This window comes from Chelonoidis abingdonii, chromosome 20, assembly GCF_003597395.2.
Source record: "Chelonoidis abingdonii isolate Lonesome George chromosome 20, CheloAbing_2.0, whole genome shotgun sequence".
NCBI lineage: Eukaryota > Metazoa > Chordata > Testudines > Testudinidae > Chelonoidis > Chelonoidis abingdonii.
This window is the reverse complement of record NC_133788.1, coordinates 2,212,061-2,227,258: the sequence shown is the minus strand read 5'-3', so window position 1 is coordinate 2,227,258 and position 15,198 is coordinate 2,212,061. Positions and strand designations below refer to the sequence as shown.

The window sequence follows — 15,198 nt, the reverse complement described above, 5'->3', positions numbered from 1 at the left end:
ATATCACCTGCCAGGAGATTCCACTGCTGTAGTCTGGAGCCCAACAGCTAGACTAGAGCCAATCAATAATTTTAAGCATCATTTTCGTTCTCAGTGACCCAGAATTAGTAAAGTTTGACTATATTTATTTCAGAAGCATTTTGGCTGTAGAGCAGTGATATTGGCCATGAATTTAGATCCCTTTTTGTCTAGTGATCACCCCCCTCGGCATGTGTCATCAGCAGGGATTGAATCTAGCACCTTCAGCACCACACTTTAAGCACAGATGTTAAGAAGCACCTAAGCGTATTAGCAGTAGTAAGCTGTCATCTTCTTGTACAGTTCAGTTGCTGTAGGGGGACTCAATACACTCAGGAAGCTCGTTATCTTGAGCCAGCATACAGTTCGTGAATGGATCCCATCTCCCCTTGAACATTTCTCCCCTATTCAGCTGGCTCTCCTTCCAAGTGAACAGCATTTTGGTAGTTAAATGCATTTTCCCTGCGGCCCATGAACTCCTGGCCCATGGAAAGGAAAACAATGGGAGTGAAGCAGCTTGAAAATAGAGCAGGCCATCGGCAAAGAGGATGCCCATGTCCAGGGATTTTTCCATCACTGAATGTAGTGCATCACCTGAGACCTGCAGGAAGTAGAAGACGTGATATGGGAGCCAGCAGAGGTAAAAGATCAGGATCAAGACAAGGTGGACATTGAGGAGCCTCCTGGACTGAGTGAGATGGCTTCTCCTCAGCTTGGCAGCTAGAAGAACGTAGCAGATGATGATCAAGGCTAATGGGACCAGGAACCCAACCAGGAAGTGGATAGCAACATGGGCCATCATCCTTCATTTTCTCAGCAAAAGATTCTCTTGGACACTGTTCAGCTTGCCAGAGGTGACATTCCATTCTCAAGATGAGCTCATGGAATCTCAGAGATTACGGTACTGCAAGCTCAATGCAAGGGATAGGATCCATATGACCAGAATAACCAAAGAAGCCAGATGGGGCGACCTGTGGTTCTGGGACCATATAGGGCAGGCCATAGAGATGCAGTGGCTGGCATTGATGACAGTGAGGAGGAAAACCCTAGTGAACATGTTGAGCAAGGTGACAATAATGGTCAACTTACACATCACACTGCCCAAGGACCAAATAAAGCCCAAGGCTATGTAGCTAACTCTGAAGGGTAAGAAGGAAGTGAAGAAGTCAGCAATGGCCATGTTAAGGAACCACATAAGAGAGACTGTCTTCTTCACCTCAAAGCCAGTGATGAGGATGATCCAGCCATTACCCACCATGCTCAAGAGGAAGGCCAGGCTATAGGCCACCATGAAGATTATGCGAGTCGTGTCCAGGAGAACTGGATTATGAATAAGTGCTGCTTCATAGACTGCCATCTAGGTATGGGTTCAGGCAGTGCAGATCTTGTACTGATCGAACAAAGAACAAATATCACGTCTCTGAAAGCTTATCTTGATGAGCATAAAAGGTCAGGCATGCTGGAACAATTTGTATAGTGGGAGTGCTGACAGCCATTGCACCAAACTATAACCCTGTTTATGATGGAAACCATTTCAAGCCAGAGGCTGCAGCAGCACCCCCAGCACCCCTAGTTCCAGCACCTATGTAAAAGGTGGGGGGTTATCTAGCAAGTTGTAAATAACACACACAAACTCTAGGTTAGCTCTATTAATAACTCTAGAAAGTGCTAAGATGGCCAAATAAAGGGCAAATTGCCAGTCTACTCTAGAGCGTGCGGACACTTTTCTTAGCATGCGCTCGCTAATCAGACTTCGAAATTTTTCATCAAAGTGATTTTTCAGGGACAAATGGTGTTTTAGTTGAAATCGAAGTATGTAGAAAAATATCCTGATTTTGATAAAATTTCCTTTTGGAAAACAAAACAAAGTGAAGCATTTCAACATTTGCAGAATGGAATCTTTCAATTTTTTATTTAAAAATGAAATTCATTATTTTGCATATAAAAATGTTAATATTTTAAAAGGTCAAAGTTGAAACAAAAGATTTCAAATGACCTAAATCAAAAAAAATTCAGAATTTTCTTTCATTGGAAATATTGTGTGCACTCCTGCCTCCCCCAGTTGAGAGTAGAACCCAGGAGTTACTGCTTTAACCTACTAGATTCTGCACCCTGAGAGGCACTGAGAATAGGACCCAGGCGTCCTGACTCCCAGCCCCACATCTCTCCCCAGACAGAAGACTGTACAACTTTTTAAAAGATCATTTCTGATTGGTCTATGACTTATGGGCTTGATGCAGAAATGATGGGCCTGTGTTATTCACGAGGCCAGACTAGATGATCCTAATGGTCCTTTCTGTCCTTAAAAGCTGTGAATCTATTAATCACTAGGTCCCACCTTCCCCCACCACTGGGAATAGAACACAGGTGTTCTGGTTTACAGTCTCACTGCTCTAACTCACTAGATTACATTCATTAGTCCAAAAAACTCTTGAGGATTGACACAGAAGATACAGAACTGGATTTGGATATACAAGACTAGTTCAAATTAGGCTGTTTCACAAATCATACTCGGGATCCATAGGGTCAACAGAGAAACATTCCCTACGAAGAACTCTTGGAGAAAGAGTGCTGTGATGACAAGTGGCAACTCCTGGGTAAAGCTGGCCTGCAGTGGGGGAAGGAACGGGAAAGAACATCCTATAGCAGTGCATGGAGTTCTGAGACAGACTGGAAAGAGAAATCTCTGCAGTAGTAGTTGGGTCAGTAGCAGATACTAGGCCAAGGTTTGCTCCATTCAATTCATGACATTTTAACCCCTGAGAAGCCTGAGGGAACTAATAAGCCAATAGTACTAAGACAGACAAAAGGATGGATGTGTGTCTACTGTGGACAGCGAGATCATTTAGTAAAGATGGTGAGATCTTACCTAACCCCAATTTAGTGCACCAATAGCAGAGCTGCCTGCTGGAGGATTTGTGTGATGAGGACAGCCAGCAAAGCAATCACGTAGATGCATAGATTACAAACTGAGTCTCAGAAGGACAATCCTGGGGAAGACTCAGCATACCACAAGAGTTTCAAACACCAAGACCATAGCTTGGAAGGACAAATGCTCAAGATTCTATTCCCATTGATTGGAAAGTTTTGCAGTGACAAAACAGGCATATAGGACACGTGATTCACTTCCTGGAGTCTGGCCCTAGGCCCAGTCAGGGTGAGGAGGAGAAGGAGAAATATAAGACCTGTCTATACGTAGGAGAAAGGCCAAAGTTTTTTGTGTCCAATGGGGTTTTGTACAGAAAGATTCAGAAAAGAGAAGATTCAGGATAGCTAATGATTCCCTACACTTATTGAGACAGCATTATAAAGAATCCATGAGAAGATACGCACCACATGGGAATAGAAGAAACACTAGAGTTGGCTAGAGGTCAGTTTTATTGGCCTTAAATGACCCAAGCCATAGACCAGAGGAATTTGACCCTCAATCCTCAGTCAGAGGAATTTGACCCAAACAAGAGGAGTCAACTTCATGAAGATCAACTGGAAGGGACACAAACCAGGGAAACTTCCCACCACAGTATCTGTAGAGAGTACTGCAGAGGTACCTATTGGATCTCGCAGAACATGGAAAGATAGAAGCCAACCAGTCCAATCTGGGGACCATCCAAGGGCTGGAATGTAAGGAACACTAGACTTTGGTTTGCTGACAAGGCAAGCGTTTGGGAAAAAATCAAGATGCTGCCGTTCTGTTTAAGCGGGGAAGGTGACACATGCTACGTGTTATGAAGACTGAGACCTCATCTCAGAAAGAAGATCAAAGAGCACCAGGTTTGCTCTGTGTGTGCTAAGGGGAAAAAGCTATGTTGAAAGCTTGTATTTAAATATATGCAACAGCACCGAAGTGAGAAGGCTGTATAAGGGCTAGATTTACTACCAAATAGCTTGTATTTAAAAATTATTCAGAAGTATTCCAGATACTATTTGCAGGGTGTTTGCATGTTCAGTGTTAGTTCATAAGACATTGCACTGGACTTTCTTTCTGAAGCTGCCTGGGAATTGTTAACACCTATGTTCAGGGTTTTACATAAAACAACCCTGAGGTTTCACTCTGTGCAATCCTTTCTGAAAAGCCTGTGCTTTGGCAAAGAGCTCAGCTGAGGAGGTGCAAGAAAGAGGGGTATGTAACCAAGTTATACATTCTAGTGATGCAGAAATCCTTATCCTGTAATGTGTCATCTTCAGCTATCACCTCCCCTCTCCTTTCTCCTGTGTGATGTCACCCCAGAGCCCCTGACGTTTCCCAGGCGATTGCAGTAAACAAGTCCCTGGAGGTTCTGCTATGCCACGTGAGTAATGGCTTCCTCAGTCCCAGGCCAGTTCAGTTACTCACCTCAGAGCCAAGGTACTGAATGGAAAATACAGGGGATGGGGTGTGGGAGGGACCCAGTCATTCCTGGAGCTGACTAAGAAGAGGGCATGGTAGAATAACACACAGGCCAGATGGCTCTCCCACTCTGAATGGAGGTGGACCATGCCCTTGTTCAAGTCAGCCAAGACCTTCTCTGCCTCCCGACCCACCACCCCATCCTACATCCCTTCTGCTGTCTCTCTGCCTCTCACCCCCATCCTCCATCCCCATCACTGCTCCTCCACTCCCTTTGCTGCTCTATGTTGGTCTCTTTTCCATACAACACTGCCTGTTCCCTCGTTCCCCTCCCTGGTACTCTCACCTTGATGTTTTGGTTCACGTGTGCAGGCAATGGAGGGAACCCAGATGCTTCTGCCTCAGCCAGCACCTCCAAGCCCAAAGGAGGAAGAGGAGGGAGCAGTCAACAAGAATTCCTGCTCCCCCCACCGCCCATCTTCAACCTGACAGCTCTGCCAAGCCACAACCCAGGGCTCATCTATAGCCTGACGGATGCCACAGTGTCCTCGCCCTCGATGCTGGTCCAGACCCTGCCGGGGTCCTTCCCAGACATCTATGATGGAGACACCAAGAAATGGGAGGAGCATTTCCACAGCATCCAGAGGGCCTACAAGGAATTTGGCAAGGATGATGACTTCGCCATCCGGGTGCTGACCGAGGACTTCACCCTGCCATTCCCATTCACCTGGCCATCTAAAGGTGAGGCATCCCTGCAGCCATCCTGTGACCACACCGACTGCTCCGGCTTTGACTTCTTCCTGCACCCAGGCAAACCTGTGCCTCGGATCCTGCAGCCGCTGCATGCTACCACCCAGGCCTTCTTCAAGAAGAGACGTTTGGAGCAGCTGGCCCTCAGCTATGCCAGCCAGGCTTCCCAGGGGCCACCCGCAAAAGCAGCCACTCCCCCGATGCGGACAGACATTGTGATGATCACCAGCCTGCCACATGTGAGCACCTCCACCATTCCTGGAGAACCCACCTTCCTCCTAAAGGATGGCAAAAGCCTGAGGAACATCCAGCCTGCCCCTGTGGCAGTCTCCAATCCTGCCCCACCGCAGCTAGAAAATCCTGGGTTCCTTACCCCAACCATATCCCCTTTAAACGTTCAGTAACGTTCCAGATGTTTATGAACCCAAACACGGCCCATCTGAAATACTCCAGATGTTTATGACCCCTCCACACATCCCGTGTGAACACTCAATAATGTTTCTGCAGTTTATGAACTCCAGCACTGCCTGTCTTAATGTTCCAGATGTTTATGAACTCCAGCACTGACCATAACATACACTGATGCCCCAGATGTTTTTGAAGCCCAGTGTTGCTCACCTGGGGTATGTCTTGGGGTATGTCTACATTGCAAAAAAACAATCCCATGGTAGCGAGTCGCAGAGCCAAGGTAACTGGTTTGGGGTCATGCTGCTGGGCTAAAAATAGCAGTGTAGACATTCGTACTCAGGATGGAGCCCAAGCTCTGAGGCCCTCTCCCCTTGCTGGGTTTCCAGCCTGGTATGGAATGTCTACCCTGCTATTTTCAGCCACGTAGTATGAGCTCCGCAAGCCCGAGTCAGTTGACACCAGCTCTGAGAGTCGCTGCTGCAACGTAGACACACCCTCAGTGACGATCCAGATGTTTGTTGTCTAGCTGGGATCTGTATGTTACAGCCTGGGTTGAAAGTTTAATAAAAATCAGCCTATCTGCTGAAGGGGGACCCTACCAGCCTACCCTGTACATGAAGAGAGCATCCTGGGGCGAAGGTTAGTAAAATGGAATCAACTTGGACTCATCTTTGGTCTTAGAAGCTGTTTCTGCCGATTGGGCTCAGCGGACAGAACCATAGATCCTCTTCTACACCACAGCCAGGTCTCTCGCCATGGGACATCAGAGACAAGTTGTGGGAGGCTCAGTCCCGTTACCAGCGGGACAGGTGTCAACACAACTCAGCTGCCCTTTTCACAGACACCTTCAGCAGCATGGTCAGGGATTAAAACAGGCCCAGGAGACAGAAGCTGCTGCATCCAGATGAAGGTTGGTCAAAAACTTACAATCAAAAACGGTATGTCCCAATCCCAAAATATTTCCATTCTCAAATGCCACCAGGGTGCCTCATGGGAGCTGTAGTTTGGGTGACTCATGCTTTTGGGCTATGCCCCGGTCAGACTCCCATGATGAACGGCCTCCCCTTGCTAAGCGAGGAGCTGGCAGTCCATCATGTCCAGATGGGGAGCCTGGTCCACTCAGCAGAGTATGAGGCACCATTTCAGAATGGAAATACTGTGGGGGGGGGGGTTCCCAAAAAACTCCAAAATTTAACTGCATTTTCGAGCTCTAATCCAGACTCTTCTTACTGTCCAACTGGCAGGTCCAGCCCCTCTCGGCCCCCTGCAAATCCATATGATGGGTGTGTCTATGGGGAGCTGAGCTCTGAGTCATAAGGGGGGTGAAGATGAATGCACCACACAATTCCTAAGGTCTGCCCACCCCAGCACTGCCGAACCCCACTGTGACACTTCCCAGGGGTACCCAGGGCTGGGCGGTATCCTGCTACTCTCTGCTCTTACTGTGAGAGAGCCGCCTGTGCTAGCCACGGGCCACCTCCCCAATTCCACCAGCCACAGGCGACACAAGCAGTCAGACCTCAGCCTGGGCCGACCCCACGGTCCCTCTGCAGGTTAGCGATAGGTGCACTCCAGCTCCCAAGCCTGCCAAGCATCTTCAGCATGGAACCCCTGGGGCACCGGACACTCACTGTGTTTTCTGTGAAGGAACAGCATCGCCCACCTTGCCAGTTACTCCTCAGATCCCTGCTCTCCTGAAACAGCCCTTAGAGCTACTTAGGGAGACGGCAAGAAAACGCTGATTTAACAGAGAGTAGATTTCAAAGAATAGCAAGTAGGATTAACTGGAAACCAAAAGTTACATGTAAAATAAAATCTCAGCACATATCCTGGGGCCTAGGCAACTAACCAAATATTGAGGGTTGCTCCCCCAAGGATCCTCAAAGCAATTTCCGGCCTGCTTGGCTGTGACCTTCTGTTCATAGGCAAACACACAGCTTGCTTCCTAGGTGAAGGATCTGGCCTGACTCTTTGAAACCCCAGATATCTCAAAACAGCCATTTGATCTTTGTGCCTAAACTGTGTGCTCCTTCTTGTCGATTTCACGGTCTCTTCTCGATTTCACAATCTTGATTAGCTGGTGGCTGAGTAAAAAAAATAAACGTACACTCTGAGATCACAGTACACAATGATCAGACAGGGAGAGAAGCACCTGCTGCCTCCTGCCTGAACAAAGCCTGTGTGACCTGCCTTTCACTTCAAAAGCTTTAAGACATAATTCCCAGTATAAATACGTCACTTCTTAAACATGATCCTACATACATTTCACAAAGACGATGATGACTCCTGGCTTTCAGCAGATACCTTATCTGCCATCCTTTGGTGAATTGTTCTGCATATACTTGACCCAGAGGATCCCTGTAAAACTCTCCCTCACTCATTCCTGTGTCTTCTGCCAGGTGGCACAAAGAGGTTTCTGTGTCACATGTCACACAAGACTTTGGGAAGTCCTGGGCCAAATCTCATTCAGTAGGACCTGTATTCTGTGAACCTAGTGCTCCCATGACTCCCCCACCAACATGCCTCTGCTTCTCCTTCAGCAGCCGCCTCTCCCTGAGCTATCCCAATGAATCCCTTCTTGTTCCTTTCCACAACTCTTATGGCAGAGTGGCGCGGGAAAGTTACTGTTAATGGGGCAAGAAACAAAGCAGCTCTTCTGAGGAACTGCGGCAGCAGATTGCCCAGTATCGCCATGAGAATTTCTGGAGATTTCTGAGGGAGATTCCCGTGAAGTGAGGGGGTCAATCAACAGCCTGTTCCACCGCTCAGACTAGGCATATGGTAGGAGACAAACCTGCTTTCTGCAACTCTCCTGCCCCCAACAACTCGCTTCAGCAATTCCCAAAATCAGACCCACTTACCAGGAGCCTCGTCTCCTCTTTGTGCTTCGCCAAGATCTGACTGTTGTCAGGGCCGGTTTTAGGAAGTGCAGGGCCCGATTCGAACATTTTCGGCGGGGCCCCAGCAGGGATGACTTAAAAAAAAAACGTAAAAAAAGCCTTTCATTTCTTAGCAACCGGTTCCCTATAAAAAGTTCTGATTTAAGGGATGTGCCACAGTATGTATTTTTTGTACCAATAGGGTTACCATACAGCTGTATTTTCCCAGATGGTAATTTAAGAACCAAAAAGCCTGACATGTCTGGGAAAATATGGATGTATGTTAGCCCTACCTAAAGTTCTTTTTTAAAAAGATGGGCCTGAACTAGAAATGAGCTCCGTTTCACATGTGTGGGTCCCCACCATTCCCTGGGGGTGTGGTGTGCACGTGTGTGGGTCCCAGCTGCTCCCTGCCCCCCACATTGAAGCAGGTGTGCAGGGTTACTGCCCTGGGAACTGCAGGGCACCAGTGGACATGGGGCTGGCTGTGGGCAGGGCAGGGGATACGGGACTGGTGGGGGCAGGGGTGCAGCAAGGGCTGGCTGTGGGCAGGGGGTGTGAGTACAGGGGGTACAGCCCACCCTGTACAGTGCCCCCTCCTCCTCCCTCCCCCACTGAGGTAGTAGCAGGAGCAGCAGCCCGGAGCTCGGGGGCTATTTAAAGGACCGGGACAGCAGAGGCAGCTGGAGCCCCCTGCTACCCCAGGGCTCCGGGGCTATTTAAAGGGCTCGGGGCTCCCTTGCTTCTACTGCCCTGTCCCTTTAAATAGCTGCAGGAGCCCTGGGGAAGCGGCGGGGCTCCAGTAGCTATTTAAAGGGCCAGGGCAGTAGAAGCAAGAGGAGCCCCGGACTTTTTACATAGCCCCCAGAGCCCCGCAGCCCTACCCCAGGGCTCCAGCAGTGGGGATCTGGTGGCAATTTAAAGTCCTGGGGCTCCAGTCCCTGCTGGGAGCCCCAGGCTCTTTAAATTGTCCCCTGAGGAAGCAAGACCACCCTGGTACAGCGCACCGGCTCTTGCCCATACGCCGTACCAGGGCTTGGCGCAGGGCCCGATTCAGAGGAATTGGTGGAATTGGCCTGAAGCCGGCCCAGGCTGTATTGATATGGAGTTGGGTGTCTCCACCCCAAAGCATTCAAGTGTTAAACCCTCGCTTTACTGCCACAAGAGTAGGCAGGTCAGCGTGGCCCAGCGTTGTTGTTTGAGGTGACAGCAGCTCCCGGTGACTGGGCCAATCCTAAAAAGAAAAGACAATTGAAGACTTTGAAATGTGCAGATTAAAGTGGTTGTAATAATTCCCCTTATTGCCCTTCCCTTCGCCTGTATGAAGTCTTTGAAATGGTAAGTGCTGGGCGATGCTCTCTGGCCCAATGAGAGGGCCTGAAAAGGATAAATCCATGACAATTCCTTGCTGGCCAGACTTCTGCAAGGTACCAGATGCCCTTGTTGGGAATGGGAAGAGGTCAGGTTTGGCTGGTGGCTTTTGGACAGTTGTTGCTGGACGCCGACTCTGTTATATTTCGAGACCGAACAAGATGAACTCCACACAGGAAGAGGGGAGGCATCCTAACGATCAGGCACTGCAGCTCCCCTGGCTCAGTCTCCCATTTGTTCAGCTGCTCACAGCACATTAGCTGCTGCAGCAGGCAGCAGTTAGACAACAGCTCCTAGCCTAGAGCTGCATTCAAGCCGTGTGGGACCCTCGAAGAGCGCGTCAGTGTCCCCATGGCCCTGCAGCCCGTGCTGCATTCCTGCCCCTGCTTGGACAGGGCCACCCGACAGGAGCTGGCTGCTGGCTGGCGAGCTGGGGTCTCTTAACATACTGGATCGCTGCCCCCTGCTTCTGGAGAGATGGGGATCTCAGCCCCCTTGGACCCAGGCTTTGGTCTCTGTATGTGTGTGAGGAAGGCCGCAGCCCACTGCCCCCACGCAGCTAAGATGGAGGTGGCAACAGTCACATCACAGATGAGTCCCCACTCAGGGAGGTGTCACGGGGCAGGAGTGGGGCAGAGGTGACAAAATTCCCTCCATCTTCCTGTCCGATGTGCGGAGCAAATGTCTTCCTGAGCTCACGCTGTACACCTGTGAGTGCAGCCGCCTCCTCCTCCCACTCCCAGCCCTCCTTCCAGCTCCCACTCCGTTCATTGCCCCGCCTCCTTCTTCACCCCTGTCATGACAATGGTGTGACGGGTTCCTCTGGGTGCCAGCTGGACCTGGGATACCACTGAGCCTCTGACCCACCCGCCTGGGCTCCCTCACACATTGTGCTGCTGTGACAAGCTGCTGAGTTCTCCAAGCTGCTCTTTCGATCAGCACACACACAGGCAGGGACACGCCCAGGGACACACAGGCAGGGACATTCCCGGGGACACACCCAGCACACACACAGGCAGGGACACGTCTGGGGACACACCCAGCACACACACAGGCAGGGACACATCTGGGGACACACCCAGCACACACACAGGTGGGGACAGGCCCGGGGACACACCCAGAACACACACGGGTAGGGACACACCCAGATGGTGTAACTTGCACACAAGCTTTCTGACCAGCCCCTGCATGCCTGTTATTGAGTGAGCAGGGAGGTTGAAGTGTTCTCCAACTGGTTTTTGAATGTTATAATTCCACCAGGATTTCAACTGGTGTATGCTATGACAGTGCCCTTCATAACCTGAGACCCAGGAGGGGGATGCGACCAGGACAGGAAGCTAGACAAAGACCAGGTGGAGGAACAATGAGGGTGCCTGAGGTCGGGTTGGTAGAAGCTGGGTAGTCTGCTGTGGGGGACTGGAAGTGGGGGGAGTCCAGGGCGTCTGGCCCAGGGTTCCCCCAAGATAGACCTGGCTGAAAGTCACAGATTTCTGTTCTAACAAGTTCTGTTCTGCACTGTGGTCCTGTTGACTAATAAACTTTCCACTTTCCACTGGCTGAGAGTCACGTCTGACTGCAGAGCTGGGGTGCAGGACCCTCTGGCTTCCCCAGGAGCCATGCACGGGAGGACTCGCTGCAGGAAGCGCACAGTGGTCAGACCCAGGAAGGTCAAAGCTGTGTAAGCTTCTTGGCCTGGAGACAGGGTGCTCAGAGAGAGGAGGTTCCCCCAGAGTCCTGACTGGCCTCATATGGAGTAGTTCCAGAGCATCGCCCCGGTAACTCCATGACAACTGGTGGTCGCAGTAGGATAATCTGCACCTGTGGACGGAGCATCCTGCAGTAAGTGACTGACAAGCAGTAGAACGAAGGGGGATTAGCGAGAGGCGAGCATGCTGAAGGCTCCAAGAGGTGCAGTTCCAGGAGGCGGAGGAGCCAGGGGCGGCTCTAGGGATTTTGCCGCCCCAAGCACGGCAGGCAGGCAGGCAGGCTGCCAAAGCCGCGGGACCAGCGGACCCTCCACAGGCAAGCCGCTGAAAGCAGCCTGCCTGCAGCCCTCGCGGCAACTGGTAGAAGGCCCCCCGTGGCTTGCCGTCCCAAGCACGCACTTGCCGTGCTGGGGCCTGGAGCCGCCCCTGGGAGGATCCTATGGCTTAACCCCGAGAGTGGACCCCCGAGAAGAGCTGTCACACTGAAGGGTTTCCTCCAGGGATCATAGGAAGCTGAGAAAGCACAGGCCTGTGAGTCCCTGACAACTTGGAAACAGTGTGGAGATGGCCTATAACCATCTCCTTAAGAAGGACATTGTAGAGCTGTGCAGAGGGAGAGGGCTACTCATTGGAAAGTTCACCAAGGCACAGCCAATTGTTCAGTTGAAGGAGAATGATCACTCTAAGGTGCCGGTTCCTGACCCAGGTGGGGCTGGAAGAGAGGTTGGGAACACCAGGGCATTCATGAAATCAGTGTCCCTGACCAGCTGGAGGTCTCCACTGGGTTCCCCATCGGTGGATCTGAGATGGATGGAATTGGAGCTGAGAATGAAGGAGTCAGAGGACCATAGGAGACAGGGAAGGCATGAGGCAGAACAGCAGGAGAGACAGCGGCAGCATGAACTGGCGATGGCTGAGCTGAGAGGCAGAATGACCCATCCAGGGGTTAATGGGGATGGACCCCGGGGTGCCAGTTCCACAGGGAACCTCGATACTAAATTGCTGCCCCAGGTTAAGGAGAGGGATAATATAGATGCCTGTCTCGCGGCCTTCAGGAGGGCTGGCAACTGGAACCAGGTTGGCCCTGCAGAAAGCCTCCGGTGTCTAGCCCCCTTCCTGGACCCCAAGGCCATAGAGCTGTTTAGCCAGATGGGCAGGGTGGCAGACTGGCTCTCACTCCTGGTCCCTCCCAACATATATGTCTGCATGGTGTATCCTGGGCTCAGGCCCCTCAGATCCTCAGTGGGAGCAGAAGGTGGTGGTTAATGGGGAGATCTGCCTGGGGTGGCGAGACCCTGGGACGGCGAGACCCTGGGACAGAGACAACTGTTGTCTGGCCCTGGGTGGTGCAGCCGCAGATGTTGAGGGGCTGTGGGACCTGGGTGAAGGTCCCCAGGGTGAAGCCCCTCGCCCTGCCCAGATCCCTGTGCAGACACAGGAGGGATCAGGCTGGCTGTAGGGGATTCTCCAAGATATCGGCTGGGAGGCCCTGTTGGGGGATGACTGTGTCTCTTTGGGACAGAATCCAGGCACAACTCCTGTAATGGCCGAGGGTTTGAATTCAAATCCAGGGAACCAATCGCCTGAGACTGAAGCAGTCAGTGTAAATGCAAATGATCTGGCTGGCAGGGGGAAGGGGCTGCTGGGCTCAGGATACCTGCCCGTCTGCAACCAGAGCCCTGGGGCTGAGTAGAAGGGAGATCTGCTCCCTGCCCCCCTGCACACTGAGGAGGGGGCTCACGCTGGCTCTGATGCTGTGAGCAAAGCAGCAAGCTCCCTGCCTGGCCCCACTGGGCCAGCAGGGGAGAAGCTGAGCCTGGGGGAATCAGAGACTCCAGCTGAGTGTGGGCAGGCACAGCCGGGGGGGACAGCTGCCAACCAGGGCTGCCTTGTCCAGCGGTGCAAGAGGCCTCAGGAAAGGAGGAAGCAGCTAAAAGGGTGCTGCTGGTGAAAGACACCTGGTCAGAGGGTGGCCAAGGCCCAGAAGTGGGCTCTTCACCAGGAGAGCATGACTCCCAGCGCTCCTGTTTGGAGGGCTGTGACCGTAGGCAGCGAGAGAGAAACAGCTTCACTCCCCTCTCCAGCTGCTGAATTCCAAACTGAGCTGCAGAAAGATCCCTCCTTAGAGAAGCTGAGGGACCTGGCTGGCCTCAATGAGGCACAGACCATTGGGGAAGGCTGCAGGGACAGATTCCTGTGGGAAAAGGGATTCCTGTACCAGGAATGGGCTTCCTCAGGGGAAGTGGAACCATGGGGAAGCTGGGGGCAGTTGGTGGTCCCCCAGAAGTCCCACCGCAGCTATTGTACCTGGCCCACGATGTCCCTCTCTCAGGACACCAGGGAATCCGGCGCACCAGGCAGAGGCTGCTACAGAACTTCTACTGGCCTGGGGTCTTTACTACAGTCCAACAGCACTGCCGATCCTGTGATCCCTGCCAGAGGGTAGGGAAGGCCCGGGACAAGCAGCCTTGAGACACCTGCCTGTCATAGAGGAGCCTTTTCAGAAGGTCCCCTGGAGGTCCTTACAGACCAGGGGTCCAATTTCTTGTCAACTCTGCTCCAGCACTTGTGGGACAAGTGTGAGGTCCGGCACACTTGGGCCTTGGCGTATCGCCCTCAGTCTAACGGGCTGGTGGAGAGGTTTGATAGGACCCTGAAGACGATGCTGAAGACTTTCATGGACCAGCATCTGCAGGACAGGGACAAGTATTTACCCCACCTGCTGATTGCGTACAGGGAAGTGTCCCAGGAATCCATGGGGTTCTCTCCTTTGCAGTCGGAAGGAGATGCTGAATGCTCCGAGATCAGACCCAGGGAAGTCGAAGCTGTGTAAGCGTCTTGCCCTGGAGACAGTGCACTCAGAGAAAGAAGGCTCCCCGAGAATCCTGACTGGCCTCATACGGAGTAGTTCCAGAGCATCGTCCCGGTAGCTCTGTGACATACACACACAATGTTCTCTGTCATACACACACAGTGTCTGTCAAACACACACACACACACACACTGACTTTCACACTCACCTCCCAACACATATATTATTATTGTTAGTTGATATTTCTTTCAAAAGTGTGTTGTTTTAGTTTTTTGACTGGTTGATGCATTTCACAATTTTTATTTCTCTTGTATGCTTAAATGTAATACTTTTGAGTAGTGAGTTCTAAAATGCCTAACCTGTCCTGCTGGACTGATTATCCCTATGGTAACTTTTAAAAAAATATATTATATCTAGGTTGTGTGTGTCTACTGGTGGTGCAGATCCACACATTACCTCAATATGATGCACATAACAAAACTCATTCTGCACATGGATGAAAAAAATTATACATATAGAGAGAGAACACTGGACACCTCCTGCCCCTACTTACAAGTCCCTGAATCCAGTGCAGACTCAAGGCATCTAGTTCATTCCTGAGTGAGCGAGTGAGTCGGTAGAAATGCAGCCCAAGGACTCTGACTCTGAGTGAAGGTGTCCAGGGTGTGTTTTCAGATTCCATCGTCTATTTGCCTGTGTCCCTCATAGCTAAAAAGGGTCCAAGTCCTCATGCTTCTTCCACAGACCTTTTACGAGAAAGAACGCAGTTCCTTTCTGTCCATTTCACTACAAAGCTTGCTCAGGTCCTTCGTTCTTCATCCTGATCACTGCAAGTTCCCTAACATCCACACTGCCCTGCTCCAGTTCCACCCCAAGTGCTGATGCGGACACCACCGTCCTTACCTCTTGTCCTGACCCTGTCTCCCC

At 51.3% G+C, this 15,198-nt stretch overlaps 1 pseudogene; it reads right to left on the bottom strand.

Moving 5' to 3' along the window:
- Nucleotides 1-422: 422 nt before the first annotated feature.
- On the bottom strand, nt 423-1,375 carry LOC142045788 (chemerin-like receptor 1; annotated as a pseudogene).
- Between the last annotated feature and the right edge of the window lie 13,823 nt (nt 1,376-15,198).